Source organism: Neofelis nebulosa, chromosome 7 (assembly GCF_028018385.1).
Source record: "Neofelis nebulosa isolate mNeoNeb1 chromosome 7, mNeoNeb1.pri, whole genome shotgun sequence".
Taxonomy (NCBI): Eukaryota; Metazoa; Chordata; class Mammalia; order Carnivora; family Felidae; genus Neofelis; species Neofelis nebulosa.
In genome coordinates this window covers 50,799,613-50,820,229 of record NC_080788.1, presented here as the reverse complement: position 1 = coordinate 50,820,229, position 20,617 = coordinate 50,799,613, and the positions used below count along the sequence as shown (strand labels likewise).

General features: G+C 35.0%; 1 protein-coding gene and 1 non-coding gene across 7 annotated transcripts in view; both read left to right on the top strand.

Moving 5' to 3' along the window:
* UNC13C (unc-13 homolog C) overlaps nucleotides 1-20,617 on the top strand; it is a 614,642-nt gene that overhangs the window by 281,747 nt on the left and 312,278 nt on the right. The window lies entirely within an intron of this gene.
* LOC131518356 (U6 spliceosomal RNA) lies at nucleotides 15,082-15,188 on the top strand. The gene has a single exon (XR_009265045.1). It is a non-coding gene; the product is annotated as a U6 spliceosomal RNA (small nuclear RNA).

The following is a 20,617-nucleotide window of genomic DNA, read 5'->3' as shown; positions in this document are numbered from 1 at the left end:
CAAAATGGCAGCAGTCAATATGCTCTTTTTTTCCTCTCTGTTCTCTGACAGTTTGTTCATCTGTATCTGTTTTTCCCTGTCTCCGCTTATTTCTCTTTTCCCTCCATTTATCCTGCCACTCTATCCCTCCTGCTCTCCCTCCCACTTCTCTTTTTTCTTCCTTCTCTCCTCTCTACTCTGGTCTGATTCCTGATCACTATTAAATAGCTTTTCATATCATTAACTTCGATGTGGTCCATAATGGCCTTGGCCCTGTGGCCATGTGTCTCTCAACTCTAGCACTCAAGAGTTTTGGCCAGGAAGGTTCCTTGCATTTTAACCAATTAGTCCAATTCATCTTTATAAAATAAAGCGTACAAGTTATGTGTTATTGGTCAGTATGTGATAAGAACACCTTACACCCATCAATTGTGCTTTGTGTGAGGAAGGGAAGGAGGAAAATCCTGGTGGTTTCCTGGTGACTAATTTGGCTTTGTAGGTTAAAGCAATTGCCCCTGAGTAGACTATATTTAGTCAAGGCACCAGAACCATCTGGATCTTTCAAGTGTTTTTGAGACCAAAAGATTATAATTCCAGTCAACCTCTACTTGGTTCTTCCTCCCACTTCTTGGGTGCACCCCATGTGTAGACCAACCATTTTGAATGCAGGAAAAGAAGATCACCATGATAGTCATATTTTGCCAAAATGGAAGTTTGCAGCTCTCTAATGACCCAGAACAATAAAGTGAAAATTTGATTTCCTGGGCATTTTTTTTCAGTACCATATCTGACAATCTTTAGGGAAATAATTCACTCTTGATACTACAGACACTGAGGTAAATATGAAAGATGATTACTTCCCCTAAAGTGCCCCCTGCCCCCCACCCTTATCAGCTGGGGACAGAGAGAGTCCATCCTTAGAAGTTAGGCGAGAATGGGCAAGTCTGCCTGGTGTTGCCGCTTTGGCTAGCTTTGACAATAGAAGAGGTTTTTTTTTTTTTTTTTTTCTAAATAAATGATATTTAAGTATGATAATATTTGAAAGCTGAACAAAAGAAGTTCTAATAGAGGGATGCCTGGGTGGCTCAGTCAGTTGCGCATCTCACTTCAGTTCAGGTCATGATCTCACAGCTCGTGAGTGGGAGCCTCATGTCGGGCTCTGTGCTGACAACTCGGAGCCTGGAGCCTGCTTCGGATTCTGTGTCTCCCTCTCTATCTGCCCCTAACCCACCTGCATCCTGTCTCTGTCTTTCTCAAAAATAAACAAACATTTAAAAAAATTTAAATGTATCTCACCACAGGACATTAAAAAAAAAGTTCTAATAGGCAAGCGCCTTGTTGAAGAAATCTTAATGTTTAGGAAGGAGAATCTAAAACTCAAATTATTGAAAATATCATAATTATAGGCATTTATATTTGTGTAGCTATTTACTCTGTCTCCCTTCCTGTCACATATATTACACTTCACAGTGCTTTACAAAGCATTGTTATTGTCATTTTACAGATGAGAGGTCAATAGATAATTTCTAACGATTTTATCTAGCAAGTTGAGTAAAAGAACCAACACTCATTTTCTTCTATGACCACAGTAAAGGCCCTTTCCACGCTATTTCATTCAGTTATGAGGATCATTTGTTCAAACCAATCACACAAAGAGAACCATGGAAAAGTCAGTATAAAACAATCCCATATGAGAACAAGATATGGAAATGGAGATATGGAAGCTATTTAAAACAAAAACAAAAGGGGCGCCTGGGTGGCGCAGTCGGTTAAGCGTCCGACTTCAGCCAGGTCACGATCTCACGGTCTGTGAGTTCGAGCCCCGCGTCAGGCTCTGGGCTGATGGCTCAGAGCCTGGAGCCTGTTTCCGATTCTGTGTCTCCCTCTCTCTCTGTCCCTCCCCCGTTCATGCTCTGTCTCTCTCTGTCCCAAAAAATAAAATAAACGTTGAAAAAAAAAAAAATTTAAAAAAAAACAAAAACAAAAAAAAAGACAAACCTAACTTCTATAAACTAAACATACAATGTACAAAATGAAAAGTACACTGATTAGGAATGATAAATTAAGTATTACAGAAGAAAAGACTATTAAGGATATAATGATAGCAAAATAGAAACACAGAAAAAGTAAAAAATATATAGAGCAATGAGACCATTTAAAGCACCCAAAACCATGTAATGGGAGTATTCTAAAGGACAAAGAAGAAAGATCGGTACAGTAAAAAAAAAAAAAAAAAAATTGAGGAGATAATAGCCATTTGTTACCAAGTTAGATCAAAAGTAGAAACCCATAGACTCAAGAAGCTTAACCTCGGGGCGCCTGGGTGGCTCAGACGGTTAAGCGTCCTACTTCGGCTCAGGTCATGATCTCACAGTCCGTGAGTTCAAGCCCCGCGTCGGGCTCTGTGCTGACAGCTCAGAGCCTGGAGCCCGTTTCAGATTCTGTGCCTCCCTCTCTCTCTGACCCTCCCCCATTCATGCTCTGTCTCTCTCTGTCTCAAAAATAAATAAACGTTAAAAAAAAAATTAAAAAAAAAAAAAGCTTAACCTCTAGCATAAGAAAATGAAAAAAAAATTACACTAAGATGCATCATCATCACATTATTCAAAACCAGGGGAGAAGAGAAAATCTTGAAGGCTTCTAGAGAAAAAAGACACATTATATGCAGAGTAAGATAAATAAAGATGGCAGCATACTTCTCATAAGAAATGATGTTAGTAATAATTGAGTAGGACAAAAACTGTCAAAGTAGAATTCTATATCCAGGGAAAATACCTTTCAAAACCAGATGTGACAAAATAATTTCTAGGGCAAAATAAAGGCTTTTTCAGACATAGGAAAGCTGAAAGAATTCCTTTCTTTCTGACCTGCGCTGTAAGAAGTGTTAATGAAAGTTAAACAGAAGAAAAGTAATACTAGATGAAAATGTAGATTTATATAAATGCATAAAAAGAAATAAAGAACATTGGCCAATATTAACTATATTGACAAATATAATAAACCATTATGATATTTTGATTTATTGAAAAGATTACTCCGTATTTAAATAATAACTATTACTTGCTCATGTAATAATTAAAATATATGGCAATTGCAGAAAGATTAAAAGGATATGACACTGATTGTAGATTGTGATAATTTATTTTAATTTTTTCTTTTATTCATTTTTTATATAATTATAGAAAAATAAAAATAGAAACTAATACCAAACCAGCACTATAAGACATTAGGTTAGTGGTTGCCTGGGGAGTCAGAAAGGGAAAGGATAAGAGGAATTGACTTCAAGAAGTCCAAGAGCTTTTGGAGGTGATGGATATGTTTTTGTTTGTTTTGTTTTGTTTTGTTTTTTGTTTTTTAAGAGAGAGAGTGAGAGAGAATGTTAAGCAGGCTCCACCCTGAACAGAGAGTCTCTGAGTCCAAGAGCCCAGATATGGGGCTGAATCTCCTACGACCCTGGGATCATGACCTGAGGTGAAAAGTGGGAGACTTAACTCACTGAACCACCCGGCTGCACCAGATGTGTTAATTCTCTTGACTGTGGTTGTGGTTACGTGGGCGAATACATTTGCAAAGATCTGGTAGATTATACATTTTAACTGCCAGTTTTACCTCAATAAGCTAAAAATCCAGTGACAAAAATTAATTTCATCCTTCTGTTAATAATCAGTACTCCAGGGGCACCTGGGTGGCTCAGTCGGTTAAGTGTCTGACTTCAGCTCAGGTCATGATCTTGCGGTTCATGGGTTCAAGCCCTGCGTCGGGCTCTGTGCTGTCAACTCAGAGCCTGGAGCCTGCTTCAGATTCTGTATCTCCCTCTTTCTCTGCCCCTCTCCTGCTCACACTCTGTGTCTCTCTCGTTTCAAAAATAAACATTAAAAAAATTTTTTTTAAAATAAAAATCAGTACTCCATTAATTATGCATTTACACTCTACAATTCATGATACAGAATTTCTCTTCTACGATGATGGTGATGACAACGATCATGTCTGTGACCGCCATCACTACCATTCCTTGTGTTCTGCTTGTTTATCGTTTACAGTGTTCTACACGTTTAATAGCATTTAAATTCTAGAAGCAACTCCAGGTCATTAGGCATTTCTACACATTTGCAGCTGAAAACAATGAGTCTCAGACTTTGTTGAAGTTATAACTTGTACAGCCAGCCTCTGCCTTTTTCTCTAAGTACTTGACTCTCTACTAGAGGTTCCTGGAGGGGCTAAATTGGTACATACTACTGTTGTAAATTTTTCATAGCTTATTGATCTTTATATATAATGTCATTACTCAAAAATTGTGACATCTTAGGCACATCCACTTGCACTGATGGTATTTTCCTAGTAGTTACACAACATTTTAGATCATTTTTGTTTTAGTCCATAATGATTTTCATGTCTTTTATGTACATTAGTGTTCTCTTTGCACTTATATTTTGAGCTCCTTGAGGGAGAGGATCTCCTAAAATGATGTTGGGTAAAAAATAAGCCTAAAAATATTTTTTTCTAAAGAATATACTTAATAATTATTTTCAAATGATAATTTCTGAAGTTAATTTCTTACCAATGAAAGTGTCTTTTATAAACTTTTTTTTCATTTTCACTATTTCTTAACCCCAACTTCTTCCTTTTTACTGTTCCTTCAGTGACATTTTTTCCCCAAGAAGTTCCAAAGATCTTTCTTCTCTGTGTATGCTCCTTGAGAATTATTTAGTGGACTTAGACATTTTTTTTTTTTTAGTATTTGCGGTATCTGTTTTCCTGCCTGATGAAAATTCTATAAATGTCCTTAGCCTTCATAATAAGTTTGTTATTTTCTTTCAGTTATGTGTCTATCTGACAAACTTTGCTGCTTTTGAATTGAATTGGACCTGAAAGGACAAAAAGTACAAAATGAATTTTTATTTGGTTAGAGTGAAATAAGCAGTGAAAGTAACCTCTTGAGCTTTTGTTTTGACTAGATCGTGTTATCCTTTTTCACTCTTTCCACACAGAAGTAAGGATAAACACACACACACACACACACACACACACACAGGGTGGAAAATTACCACGAATTCTGTGGGAACATTTAGCATACCTCAAGATGATATCCAGGGATCTTTCTGACATCATACATTTATTACTTTATGAAAGTTTACTATTGACAGATAATTAAGTATGTGTGTTTGGAAAATTCCATCAAAAAAAGGAGACAGTGACTTTATTTTTTTAACACTACTAACATAAGATTTATATTTAAAGTGATTTAAAGTCTTATTCTTTAATGCTTAACTATTTAATGCTTAATTAAATATTTAATTGTAAACTATTGCTCATTTATACCTTGCTTTGTTCCAAGGAGAAATTGAAGCAACTAATCCAGTTTTATTTTTCAGTTGTGTATTCAGTCATTAGGATTGAAAAGAAACTAAATGATTTGAACACAAAATATTTTGCAATATAGGAGTAAAGTTGTGGAGAAAATGGTAAATTGAGGGAAAATTAAGTTGATACATTTGTGCACTGGCTTTTCTGAGAGCTCAGAGGTTAGAAAGTATTTCTAAAAACAGCTAGTAGCCATGTACAATCAGGAATAGTGAGTCCTTCTAGAAGACTTTATATGTACATACCAGGAATTTGTGCAACATGCAAGTCAAGAGTAACACATATTTGTGAATGCTATCTGCCAACCTGGCTAACTCCTCACTGACTTTCTCATCTGGCGGTGACCTTACGTCTGTGACTGTTTTGCCTAGCTTTTACTATTCACCCCCCTCCTTTTTTTTTTTAATTCTGAAACTCTATTCTTTTTTCGCCCCTTATTTAAAATCTAATTTTTAAAAAATTTACTGCCCCTTAAGAGTATGGATCTTACCTTTCTAGAACCCACTAAACTCCTTAACAGCCAGAAGTTTTGAAGGTCTTCCACTTTGGGGTCAAATGTCAGGACAATAAAATTCCCACATGAGCTTAAAATCTTTGTATTTTTTGACTAGACAAAATTAATCTACTGTTGCATTGGAGGAGTGGGATGGGAAAATCCTTGAAGAGTAGATGAGTTGCTTGTAAAGCATTTATGATAATACTTTAGTGATCTCCTCTGGGATCGATGCCATTCTCAAGAGAATCAAATTTAGTAAATCTTGAAGATCTCCACAGCTTTCTCAACTGCATTGTTAAATTATCTGGTAATTAATTTGCCCTCCCAGGAGCACCTGGCTGGCTCTGCTGGTAGAGCATTGGACTCATAATCTCGGGATTGTGAGTTCAATCCTGTGTTGGGTATGGAGCCTATTAAATAAATACATACATACACAGTACCCTCCCGTACCTCTCCTAATTGCTTCAGTATCTTGATTAATAATTGGGCAAGTTTTTGTGAATGCACTAGTTGTTTTTATTTATTTTTTATTTCTTTAATCTTACCAAGTACAAACTAGGATACAAACAAAACTTCATTATATAAAACTGTTTATTACTAGGTTGGGTCATATGAAATTGCTGATAGTCAACCCTTCTGACCTGTAGAAATGGCAACTTCATATGATTCAATTTAAAGTATCTTCTACTAAAATTTTACCTGAATAATCAGTCTTAACTTTGTATCTGGTTGATAATGTTTTTGCATACTTTTGTTAACTTAAATTGTGTGTACAGTTGATGAAATTGGATTGTTTTATGTTTGTTATACAAACTTTTGGAAGTTTGAAAACAGTCAAATGTTTGGCTAAATTTTTCTTCTAGCTGTTCATAATTACAAACATTCACCTTAAATTTTCAAGACACTTTGAGTTTTCATTTTAGTGATAAAATGTAGCTAATGTAGATGCCCAAATATCACAGATGCTATCAGTTGCTTTGTTGTGTTTGTGCAGGGGCTTGTTATTTTTTTTTTTCTTTTTGGATTCCATCTCTTGGTATTTTTTGTAGCATCCACCTCAAAAGAGTCCAGGGAGGACTGAAATATAACCAGTGTTACTATTTATGAATTCGTAAATGCAGTTACCCCATTCCAGATAGTTGGTTGAAGCTTAGATTTAAGTGGAAAAGCTAATTGGAATGTATGATTCCCAGACATTGCTTCTCTTCTTTTGCAATTCCTTAATGATCACTGCTGAAGTCTTGCTTAAGCTGTGCTGTGTTGCTGATATTGGGAATGAGATGGCTGTTAGCTAATAGTATTTACCTAATTAGCTAATAGCAATTACCTGATTGCTGCTCCTGATTCAAGTGTAGTGTTCACATAAAGTCTGATCAGATGGTTGTTGTAACTGCAACTTGTTGCTGACCTTTCCATCATTGCTTTACAGTTTTGTGGGAGAAGAGAACTCATCTTTTCTGATAAAGGGTAATGGGGAGAATCTAAGAGAAAGGCAAGTTAGGTGCCATAGAAACTAATGCTCACTGATTCTGTTCTCCCCCGAGGTAAATTCTGCCTATTTAGTTGAACCCTTTTTCTCTGCCCAGAAATAGTCATAAGCTCTGTAGAGGTCTCTTGGATATACAGGGTGTGAGAGGGGTGCAGAGAAGGGTACTTTTTATTAGTTTTTTTCCCCACCTTTTCAGACATTTAATAAATAATGCACTGAATACAAATATATAATAAAATGAATTATGCTCATTGCAGTGAAAATTGGTAAAAGGATGCTCAATCTTTTTTTTAATTTTTAAAAATGTTTTATTTATTTATTTGTTTGTTTATTTATTTATTTTTGAGAGAGAGAGAGAGACAGAGTACAAGTTGGGGAGGGGTAGAGAGAGAGGGAGACACAGAATCCAAAGCTGGCTCTGGTCTCTGAGCTGTTAGTTGAATAAGATTTTATTGCATTAGTATACATTGATTATTTAATAAATTTCCTATTCTGATTACCAGACTAATTATATGTTTTCCTGTTTCCTGTATCTGCAGTAACTTGTTCTTCTCTGTTAGAGGCAAATGATATTTATATGTTTGAGTCATAAAAGTAGCTGCATTCATTCCTTAGCTGTACTTAAAAACCTAAATGCCCAATATCATTCTAAGTGTTATATAAATAATCATCTTTAACAGATAATTATTGATATTCTAACTTTATAGATTGGACATGGAGACTCAATGTAACTGCATAATTTGACCCAAATCATATTTCTAGTAAGTGGCTCAAATGAAATTTGTATCAGGTAGATATTTTTCCAAGCCTTTTTTATTATTCAATCAAGCCTAATACACTTTGGCCTTGCAAGTAAAATGAAAATGGCATAACTTCTCTGCATCACAGACCTTGGGGTATTGGAGCTATAATAAGATAACCACAAAACAATGGCAACATACACTCTTCCAGGACCTTTATAGTTGTATTATATTTTGCTTTACAAGTCGTTGACATACAGCTTCTTTATTTCAGGGAGAAGTAAGTTTAAGAAAAAAATGCATGTCACCACTTAAAGTCAGACTTGGGAAGATGATGTCTGTATTCAAATGGCAAATAAATGTCAAGCATACATCTAAAGTGGACTTTATTTCTAACTTCAAACAAATGGTTCAATTTCAACTACATAATTGTGCCACGAATTTAAACATGAATATATTTGTAATGTTGAATGAGCTATCACAAGAGTATGATTACTCTTAACTGATATTTTATTTATTTTAGTTGACACACAATGGTACCTTAGTTTCCAGTGTATACCATAGTGATTCAACAACTCTGTGTGTTATGCTGTGCTCACCGGAAATGTTGCCATCATCTGTCACCATGCAACACTATTACAACATTACTGACTATATTCCCTATGCTGTGCTTTTTATTCCCATGACTTAATCCTTCCATAAATGGATGCCTGTATGTTCCACTCCCCTTCACCCATTTTGCCCATCTTCCCACAACCCTTTCCTCTAGTAGCCATCACTTTTCTTTATTTATAGGTCTGATTCTTACCATTTGTTTGTTCATTTGATATTTAGACTCCACATATGTGTGAAACCATACGGTATTTGTCTTTCTCAGTCTGATTTATTTTGCTTAGCGTAATACCCTCTCCATCTATCCATGTTATCTACATAGCATCTATCCATGTTATCTCAAGTGGCATGATCTCATCCTTTTTAAGGATTGTGTAATATTCCATTGTGATATGTGTGCATATGTGTGTGTACATCTTTTTTTACCCATTCATCTATCAGTGGACACTTTGGTTGCTTTCATATCTTGGGTATTATAAATAAGGCTGCAGTGAACATAGGGGTCATGTATCTTTCTGAATTTGTGTTTGTTTTCTTTGGGTAAACACCAAGTAGTGGAATTATTAGATAGTAGAGTATTTCTATTTTTAATTTTTTGAGGAACCTCCATACTGTTTTCCACAGTGGCTATACCAATTTATATTCCCACCAACAGTGTCCCTTTTCTCCACATAGTTAACAACACAGAAGAAAAAGCTTTTGCATTGTAAGGGAAACTATCAACAAAAGCAACCTACTGAATAGGAGAAGGTATTTGCAAATGATATATATGATAAGGGGTTAATATCCAAAATAGATAAAGAACTTATAAAACTCAATTGCAAACCCCACAAACAATTATGTTAAAAAATGGTCAGAGGAATTAAATGGACAATTTTCCAAAGAAAATACAGGTGGCCAATAGACCCATGCAAAGGTGCTCAGTGTCACTAATCATCAGGGAAATGTAAATCAAATCCACAACGAGATATACCTTGTACCTGTCAGAATGGCAAATAGAAAAGACCCAGAACTAATAAGTGTTGGTGAGAATGTGGAGAAACAGGAACTCTGTGATATTTCTTTTTTTTTTCTTTCTCCAATAAGCAATTTTGAGTATTTGCTACAGGTATGAGGGATTAAAATATGAGAAAAAAGCCACAGAAACTCTCAGGGAAGTTTCATTCACAGATGATATTTCATCTGAGTTTTGAAAGACAGGTAAATGTTTATCAGGTACGGGAGTAGGGAAAGGAAATACTTGTCCTAAGAAAAACAATGAATAAAGTGAGCTTGGAAAAATACATGGTGCACCAAAGAAATGGTGAGTAGAAACCACACCCATCTTAGATACACATTCTTATGCACATAAACATTTCTCCTATTTTTGAGAGTGCCATTTGGGCCTCCAGTTTTATACCTGCTATTTTTACTTGAAATACATTTGAGGTGTAACATTGTATGGATTTATGATGTTGAGCTATGTTCCTTCTATCCCTCCTTTCTTGAGGGTTTTTATCAAGAAAAGATGCTGTATTTTGTCAAGTGCTTTTTCTGTATTTATTGAAAGGATAATATGGTCCCTATCCTTTCTTTTCTTAATGTGGTGTGTCTCACTAATGGATTTGAGAATATTGAACAAGTCCTGCAGTCCAGGAATAAATCCCACTTTATCTGAGTGAATAATTGTTTTAATGTACAGTTGAATGTGATTTGCTAGTATCTTGTTGAGAATTTTTGCATCCAGTTTCATGAGGGATATTGGCCTGAAATTCTTATTTTTAGTGGGGTTTTTATCTGGTTTGGGATCAAAAAGAATGAAATCTTGCCGTTTGCAACAATGTGGATGGATCTAGAGTGTACTATGCTAAGCAAAATAAGTCAGGCAGGGAAAGAAAAATACTATATGATTTCACTCATATGTGGAATTGAAGAAACACGACAGATGAACATAGGGGAAGGGAAGGAAAAATAAGATAAAGCAAATAGAGAGGCAAACCACAAGAGACTCGTAAATACAGAGAACAAACTGAGGGGTGCTGGTGGGGTATTGGGTGGGGTTGGGATAAATGGGTGATGGGGATTAAGGAGGTCACTTGTTGGGATGAGCACTGAGTGTTATGAAGTTATGAAGTGTTATAAGTTATGAATCACTGGGTTCTGCTCCTGAAACCAATACTACACTGTATGTTAACCTGCTTACATTTAAATAAAGAAATTAAAAAAAAACACATTATATGAATTTAAGGTGTATAATACCTTAATTTCATACATTAATATGTTGTAATATTACTAATATGGTGTTAGTGCCTCTATCATATCACATAGTTATTTCTTTTTTTTGTGGTGGGAATAATTATGATCTAGTCTCTAAATACATTTGATGATTGTAATGTTGTCTGTATTCAGTCTACCATGCATTAGCTCTCCAGGACTCATTTATCTACTAGTTACAAGTTTGTACCCTTAAACAAAACCTCTCTTACTCTCCCAAACTCAGTCCCTGAATATCACAATTTTACTCTTTGTTTTTACTAGTTTATACTTTCAGCCTCCACATATGCATATCATATATATCTTTCTATTTTCTGATCTCTGTCTTCCTAATCTCTCTTTCCACAGCAAAATGAGCTAAAGTTTTTTTTGCCTTTATTATCCTTTTATTTATTTATTTATTTATTTATTTATTTATTTATTTATCTATCTATCTATCTATCTATCTATCTATCTATTTATTTATTTATTTATTTTTGAGAGAGAGAATGAGTAGGAAAGGGGCAGAGAAAGAGAGAAGGAGAGAGGGAGGGAGAATCCCAAGCAGGCTCCATGCTGTCAGCACAGAGCCGGGTGTGGGGCTCAAACCCACAATCTCCAAGAACATGACCTGAGCATCAAGAGTGGGATGCTTAACCCACTGAGCCACCCAGTAGTGCCCTTCTTTTATTATCTTAACATCATTAGTTTTGATTAATTAATGCTAAAATTTTAATAGTATTTAATAATTCTTAAGAATAATAAGAATAATTCTTATTCTGCAATATAGTATCTGTGGAGAAAACACTAGATATAAAATTAGAATACAAGACTTTGAGGTATTTATTATCTAATTGTGAGGCTTGAAGGTAGGGCAGGCAAATGGGTGTATCTTACCAGGTAATCCTTTGCCTTTTGGTTCTGCGATCTGTGACATTTCAAGGGCTCTTTCAGGCAGAATCCCTCTTCTTCACCTCCTGTCCTTTTTTGGAAGTGCCACTAAGAATATAATTCATTTCTTGTTATTTTTATCATCTGCTTCGTCATTAATTTATAGAATGGATCTCCAATGCTCTATTACTACAAAGAAAAACCTCATGAAAACTTCAGAGTAAAATATTAGGGGCTGTTATTTTGATCCTGATACCCATAACTTGTCCTTAATAAATGCAGGTGAGAAAAGTCGCTGTGCACTGTCCCTGGGTTTTGAACTTAGAATTTGTTCCTGTGCTATAATACACTTCAGAGGTAATAGGGTTGGGATCTTCCTTCAGTAACAAATGAGACATCAATATTGCAGTGAAAGTGGGCTACATAATTCATAATAAATCACTAAAAGGAAATGTGAACACTGAGTGTCTCACATTATTTCCATTTGGTGGGTCAGGGTTTAAGGAATTAAGCTGTAACTAGAGAATTTAATTACTGTTTAAAAGGCTGCTGCTGCTTTGCCTCGGGATGGCTCTTGCTGGTTTCTGGCTGATGATTTTCTCAGCCAATGTTCTGCCTTCCAGTCTGAGTTGAAGTGGGATTATTTACAATTACTAGATATTTTAAAGTACGCTTTTGTTGATTGTAAGAGATAAATATGAAAATAAAATACAAATTTTTATGAATTCTACGACCTACATTTTGATATATACCTTATAACTTGTTAGTGCATACACCCACACATATTTACTCATATATATTTAGTCTCTTTTATTAAATGTTTCTATTAACCAAACTCAGTACAATACCATTTAAAATATTATAGAAATCTCATTTGCTACACTTAAAAGGTATGGCTATAATTTTATATAATTTTAATAGGCATGATTTTTAATGTAACATCACTTCCTATTGGCTTTTTATGTGATATAATTGCCTCGAGAGATGTATTTTACTTTCTTCATTAGATCCAGCGCCATTATAGGTGCGGTTTCCGTTTAACAACTATTTGCTGATAAACTACATTAGTAATGACTTCCCATCAAAGTATGATTACTTGAGCAAGGGCGTGTTTTTCTTTGCATTGAATTTAGGCTTTATTGACTTTATAAAATTCATGGGCATCTGTGTAGGTAAAGCCGGTTTTCTCAGAATGGGTTAAACTCTGGTAATTTGAGTAAGGAGTGGGTTTTGTTTTTGTTTTTGTTTGGCTTTAGCCATTAGAGATGGATATTGGGCCATCTCCAGGAAACTCTAAATCTAAACATATTTGCACTGAAACCATTTGCAAAATTGGAATAAATAATTATAAAGAAATTAGTCATTTGGATGGCAGCCAAAAAAAATTGGCAAAACATTGATTGGCTCTACAGAGATATGGTACCTATGAATTAAAAACAAAACACACACACACACACACACACACACACACACACACACACACACAAAATAGAGGTTAGAGTGGGGGAGCCAAAGCATAAGAGACTCTTAAAAACTGAACAAACTGAGGGCTGATGGGGGGTGGGAAGGAGGGGAGGGTGGGTGATGGGTATTGAAGAGGGCATCTTTTGGGATGAGCACTGGGTGTTGTATAGAAACCAATTTGACAATAAATTTCATATATTTAAAAACAAAAACACAAACACAGACACACACAAAAATTCTGAGTCCTGGGGGGGAAATGTTTTCCTTTAATTTGTGAAGAAATAAAATATTGTATTCCCATGGAAACAAAACCAGTCTTTAACAATGAAAAACCATAAAATTAGACATATCATCCACTCTTTAAGAAGGGAATTATTTTTATTTAAAGGAAAACCACAAAGCAAATGGCTCTAACAATACTCATTTTATTTTTCAAGTGTTTGTGCAGTAAAATATCTTATTCTTTGCTGATAAAAAAGCCAAATTCACAAACTGGTAAACTAAACTAGAAGTCTGGGTTAGATAAATAATCAGGTTGGATATGGTCTAGTGGAGAAAGATTTAATCAGACTATGGTTTTTCTATTATATGTGACGGATTTTTTTTTTCTCGTATGTAAAGATATTTCTCTTGCTGTCAAATTTTGTTTTCTTATGTGAGCCTGTCATTTCCCATCTTAAATGCAAAACTTTGTGTTTTCATAAAAGTCAGGGTTTGGGAAACACATTAAGTAGTTAAGAAATGGCATAAAACACAGCAAGTATAAAAATTAATTGTTTTAAATTGTATCCGAGGCAATCAAGCAAAAATGAACTTTATAGTTTTTTTAAATAATTTTCCTACTTAATTTGATTAGAATTTCATTTACTTTCACATTAAACCACAACTGTAGCTTAGTAAAAAGTGGTTTATTTCATGCAGTAGGAATTACAGGTACAGGGATTTGAGGGCTAATACAGTAACTGAATTATATTCCATCAAAGAACAAAGCTTATCCAATTTTTTGTTTTAACATCTTTAGTGAAAGCTATTGTATATCCACATTCCAGAATAGTAAAAGAAGAAAATATAATAGACAAGACCAGAAGACTTGGGCTTATATTGGATTAAAAGGACTATGTCAAGTGGTCATTTCCAGTGACTAGGGAGGCTGAAGTACTTACATAAAAGTAGAAAAAGAAAAGGAGGGGTCGAAAGGTTGTTGAGTGAACATGTTTATAGTATCTGCCACCTTCTACCTCTTTGACTATTTAACATTTATATTCAACCTTTCTATCTCTTTATTTAATTTGAATAAAATGAATTCATCCTCACCCTTCCCAAGTAGGCAATCCCAAAATTGTATCCAGTTTCTGCAGTTAACTTGAAGTCCATGATGTCTGGGTAGTCTGTCCGTCAGCTCCAGGTTTGGATCTTTGTGATGCTACGTCTTACAAATTAAAGTTCTCTTCCTCCAAAGTTACCAATGTATTATTTTGGTAAGAAAAGGAGATAAGGTAATACTAATTTAGAAGTCTCATTCAGTAATAGGGAAAGTAGGAAAGATAAGACCTTTGTTGGTACATCAGCAAATACAGAGTCCTACTGGCCAGGTACACTCAGGACTTGGTGATCCTAGTGTCGGAAATAGTGCTTGGCTAACCAATCTGGCAGGCCCTCATACTTTCCAGATGAATTTCTTTCATCCATTTTCCTCCAGGTCCTTGGTTCTACATTTGGGGACACCTTCCTTGTCCAATTTGTCAATGCCTATACTCTAAGCAGGTACTATGGAAATTTGAAAGCAAATGAAAGTGGGCTCTAAAAATAATTAAAAAGTGCTCATTTTGGCAGCACATATACTAAAATCAGAACAATACAGAGAAGATTAGCAGGGCTCTTACATGAAGATGACATAAAAATCAGTGAAACATTAGATGATGATGATAATCATTATGATGATCATGATGATGATATGAAGAGCAACGCATTTGCTTTAAGTACAGCTGTAGCCAGGCTGAGGCACACTTGGCAATACTCTTCCCTGGAAAATATTTACCAGGATTTCAGAAGATGGGCTTCAGCACAGTTTTACGAGTAACCACATAGGTCTGGAAATTTTAACTCTTAACTACTGGCTCCTCTGCTCTAATTCTCTTAACCTGATAGCTGCTGCCTCACCCTCTGCAAAACAGTAAGTATGCCAGAGTGAGAATGCAACACCAGGAATCTCAGCTTTGCCTCTCAGTTCTCTTCACTCTCACTCAGAGACCTCCGGAAGGAAAGTGTTTGAAAAGCCCAGAGACAGCAGTTTTATCTTTTTGAAGTTGCGCTTAGAGACCCCTGCTTGTTAAATACACATCACATTTTTATGTACAGAAGGAGCTGGCTTTTCTCAACCTTGCAGGGTTCCAAATTAGGATACCCTCAATTTATATTGCAGGACACAAGCAGAGTGAGCCTCATTGGGCATAGCTGTGCTTCTTGGCATCTCTGCTTACAGACTGTCTAGATTTAGTTTGAGTGCACCTCCACTGTAGTGCATTTTGAAAGCAGCAAAATTTAATAAGCACAAGGAGACATTCTAAATTTTATTCCTACCACTCACGTAATAAAAAAGCTTTGCTTGCCATGTGGTCAGAGTTCCAGGGCATAGCAAGCAACAGTTTGACCAGTTGTTTTGCTACTGCATTTCAAAATGAATTGGCTTTCCAGACTGAGGTCATTAAATCTTCACTGTCTGTCCCCATCATGTCCTCCATGATCAATTCCACATAATCTCTGTTATTAAAGCTCCCTTCATTGTTTAAAAATTACTACATTCCTCAGTATTCTTTTGCAAGCAACAGAGTTCACTCTAGTTTATGAAGAAGAAAGATTATTTCTTACATTGTTAAGTTGCTCAAGGCTTTTGGAGAGGTCAAGTGCCAGCCTTTGAAGCTACTGTAGAGAAACAATGTCCAATTATATCATAGGGTTTCTTTGGAGAAAACAACATTGCATCTTTAACCAGTACTTCTGCTCCTCACAACTAAATACCAGAAACTCTATGTCAAAATATTAAAGCCCCCACCACCTCTGTTTCCAAAAGAGCAAATCCTCAGAAGAGAGCCACTGCTTCACTTTGTTCAATTTTGAGTTCGGATCTTGCTGGAATGCGGGTCAAATATCTGGGTCATGGCTACAGAGGAATCTAGGAATATGAGTTATCTAGCTTCAGTCTTTCTTGAGAAGATGAGGAACATAAAGGAGGAATGTAGTCAAAATGGAAAGCACATATTCAGAGATGCCAAGCATCCATCTGTGATGATTCTTTGCCACACTGCCTTAAACTAAATCTCTGATTTTATATGCATTGCAAAATCCTCCTCTTATTTCCAGCATTTGCAACGGTAATCCCACCAGTCTTTGCGGAGATTAAAATGTAAATTTCTGATGGCTTAAACCCAAACCATAATAGCAAACATTGTTTATTTTTTAATATTCTTTAAAAAAATCTCTGGGAAAGATAAAGTAGGAACTGGCATGTCTTCCTGAGGAAAAAAAAAATAGAAACAATGTTAGTAGTGTAAGATGTTAATAATAGAGGAATCTGTCTGGGGGACATGCAGAGCTCTCTGTATTCTCTTTGCAACTTTTCTCTCAATTTATAATTATTCTAAATTTAAAGGTTTACTTAATTAAAAAATGGAAAAAATAGAATCAATGAGACACACAGATTTAAATTCCTTTCAGCAAAATCACAAGAATAGGGGCCCATCACTGATTATATTTGTTCTGAATCCATTAATATCACATGCAATTCATTTTGACATTAAGAAAGGAAGAGTATGGTTGGGTGAATTAACCTCACAAAGTCTCACTTGTGTCTGTAGATTAAAAGACACAATAAATAACTCAATAAATAATAGACTCAATAAATAAAAGACTCAATAAATAACTGCTAAATGGGTGAATGAGCACTTGGGTATATGGGGTGAGGGAATGTTGAACTCTTGATGTTATAATAAAAAATACAAACTAAACTAATGGAGAAAATAATGGAAATGTGAACAATCATTTAGAAGGTGTACTTACATCTGGTACAAAACAGAGAAGCTATTTCTAAATAGGAATTTGAAAATAAAGATATTACAGTGTTGTCTCTCCACTTGGCATATTTATACACACATACACACTTAGAAAAACAAAATATATATGTATACGTATACATTTATGAAGTGTGTACAAGGAAAAAGAAAAGTTATACCTATGTGTGTTTATTTGTATACACATATATGTGTTATTACTCTTGTATATGGATTATTTTTTGTGTGTGTTGTATATATATAATAAGCTAAAAATCTTTACCTTAAATTTATAACAAAGCCTAGGGCCTCAAAAATTTATTCCTAGAAACAAGACAGGATGTTTTGATCTTGTTAAATAATAGGTTCTAGAAATGTTTACCAATCTTTATTATCCAGAGTTTGCTATTTATCGTGCCTATTATTTGCAGGTAAAAATTATATTTGATGTCTGTTTCCTAGGATGTATGTGAACTCTGAGATTTATTTTATCAAAAGGTGACAAGAAAGATTTCTTTCTGCCTTTGTAACATCTTGAGTTTTAAGTTTATGGCAATGATAACTATTTTTACTGATATTCTAAGTTTTCTTTTGTTTTTCTAAGAATGAGACAAATGGGTTGGGAGCTGGGTTTTTTTTTTTTTTCTACATTGACTTTATTTTCTTTGTGATAGCAAAGAAATTGTGAGCTATTTTTAATATACATTTTGGATAAAATGGTAATGATTCCTCTGTCTAGTCTCCCTACTCTAATTTCAGGTGTGTTATCTCTGGGATCCTGAGTGAATAGGCCACACCTGTGCTATCATCTCTTCCAACTGTTCTGGGTGGTTGAAAGTGGTTTTGTTAGTTGCAGTAGATACAGTTTCATTGATTTAATTCTTCTTCTTTTCCTGTTATTTACACCATATTATTATAGTAAAATAGTTATCAAAATTAGAGAATTTCTTTGATAAAAATGATCTAAGAAGGATGACATTATTTTTCCTTCAAGTATAATAGCATTTTATTTTGGCAAACCTTTGCAGATATGTAATGAATATGTTTTTTAATGCTAGATGCATGCTAGAAACCATGTCAAGAATGTAGATATTAATAAACATAGGTACTAACTTCAAAAATAACTCATGAAATAAGGACGTTATATTAGTGCCAACTATAGAACAAACACTTAAGTGTCACTGTACTAGCTGTTATAGAATATTATTTTAACTTCCAAAAATATCTTCTAAGGTAGGTATTATTACCCCCTTTTTATAGATAAATAAACTGAGGTTCATAAGTCAGGTAGAAGTAGTTAGTAGTTCTCAACAGTATTAGTCCTAATGACCCCTTTTATATGATATAATTCATGATGACATTTTTATGTTGAAACAAAATAATATGCAATTTTATCAATATAATGTCAAAAAATAAGCATAATATTCCAACTATGATATAAAGAAAAATGTGTTTTATAATGTATTTTAATATATAAGGATCCGACACAAGTACCCTGGAACACATAATGTAGTAGATGTATGCTTTCATCTGTTGGTAGAATTAGCAGTTGACTATTTCAACTGCAGACTGATACAAATACTTTGATTCAAATACTTGAAGTGAAACGTTAAAAAAAAAAATTAAAAAAAAAAAATTAAAAAAAAGGGGCGCCTGGGTGGCTCAGTCGGTTAAGCCGCCGACTTCGGCTCAGGTCACGATCTCGCACTCTGTGAGTTCGAGCCCCGCGTCGGGCTCTGTGCTGACAGCTCAGAGCCTGGAGCCTGTTTCAGATTCTGTGTCTCCCTCTCTCTCTGACCCTCCCCCGTTCATGCTCTGTCTCTCCCTGTCTCAAAAATAAATAAACGTTAAAAAAAAAAAATTTAAAAAAAAAAAAAAAAAAAAAAAAAACAAATACTTGAAGTGATTTTGACACCGGTAATGTAATTTCTCAAAGCAGAAAACAACTCTTGGTTAAAGTTCAGAACAGCAACAATAATAAACTTGGCCTTTGGTGATTTACATACTAGCTGTTTTCTAGGAAATTTTAAAACTTTTTTTAAAGTTTATTTATATATTTTGGGTCACCTGGGTGGCTCAGTCGGTTAAGCATCCGACTTCAGCTCAGGTCATGATCTCTCAGTTCGTGGATTCAAGCCCCATGTCAAGCTCTGTGCTTACAGCTCAGAGCCTGGAGCCTGCTTCGGCATCTCTGTATCCCTCTCTTTCTGCCCCTCCTCCACTCATGGTATATCTTTCTGTCTGTCTGTCTGTCTGTCTGTCAAAAATAAAAATAAACATTAAAAAAAAAAGTTGATGTAATTTCAGAGAGAGAGGTTGCTAGTAGGGGAGGAGCAGAGAGAGAGAGTCCCAGTCAGGCTCTGCACCCGACCTTGAGCCTCAAATTTACAAACCATGAGATGGTGACCTGTGCTGGAGTCTGATGCTTAACTGAATGAGTCACCCAGGTGCACCGGAAATTTCAAATCTTAAAATGTGCAAAAGAGTTGGTGCTTTTATATAAAAAATAAAATCTCAAACTGAGGTGATCTTCAATGGATTTTGCATTTTAATTAATACTTTTGTATCGTTTCAAATCATGCAGGCTGTCCAGTAGATGGTAAGGTGTCCAAATCCCTGGCCAAACCCATCTTATGCCATTAGTGTCCCTAAACATTAGTTAACAATAAAAAAAATTCCAGAAATTTCCAGAGTGCTCTCTGTAAAAAACTCTTACTTTACATAGAAATAGTGCGGCTATAATTTTCACACTGCCATGTCATATTCCAAACTTTATTCTTAAATGTACGGTATGATTTTGCCTCATAGGTTAATGGAAGAGAGAGCATACTGTCAAGAGTCCTTAAGTATGTTTTATGCCATTAGTCCATTTGGCAATCCGGTGAAAACTACGGACTGTTTTCAAAATCATGTAAATGCCGGAAATAAAATACATGGAATTGAAAAGAAAATCAATTACTATGAAGAATACCTTTAGTAGGGGAAATAATAGTTACAAATAATATTACAGTCATTACTCGTGATGCTACATGTAAATATCTGTGGTTTTATTAGTGATAAAATCTTACAGGTATTGATGACACTGCTCTGGTTTGTTGTTTATGGTCATAGTTGAAAGAAAATAAAGATGAAGTCATTTTATTATTCTTTTTTTCTTTCTTCAAGTTTTATTGAAATTTCATTTAGTTAAATACAGTGTAATACTAGTTTCGGGTGTAGAATTTAGTGATTCACCACTTACATACAATACCCACTGCTCATCGCATGTTCCCTCCTTAATATACATCACCCATTTAACCTATCCCCT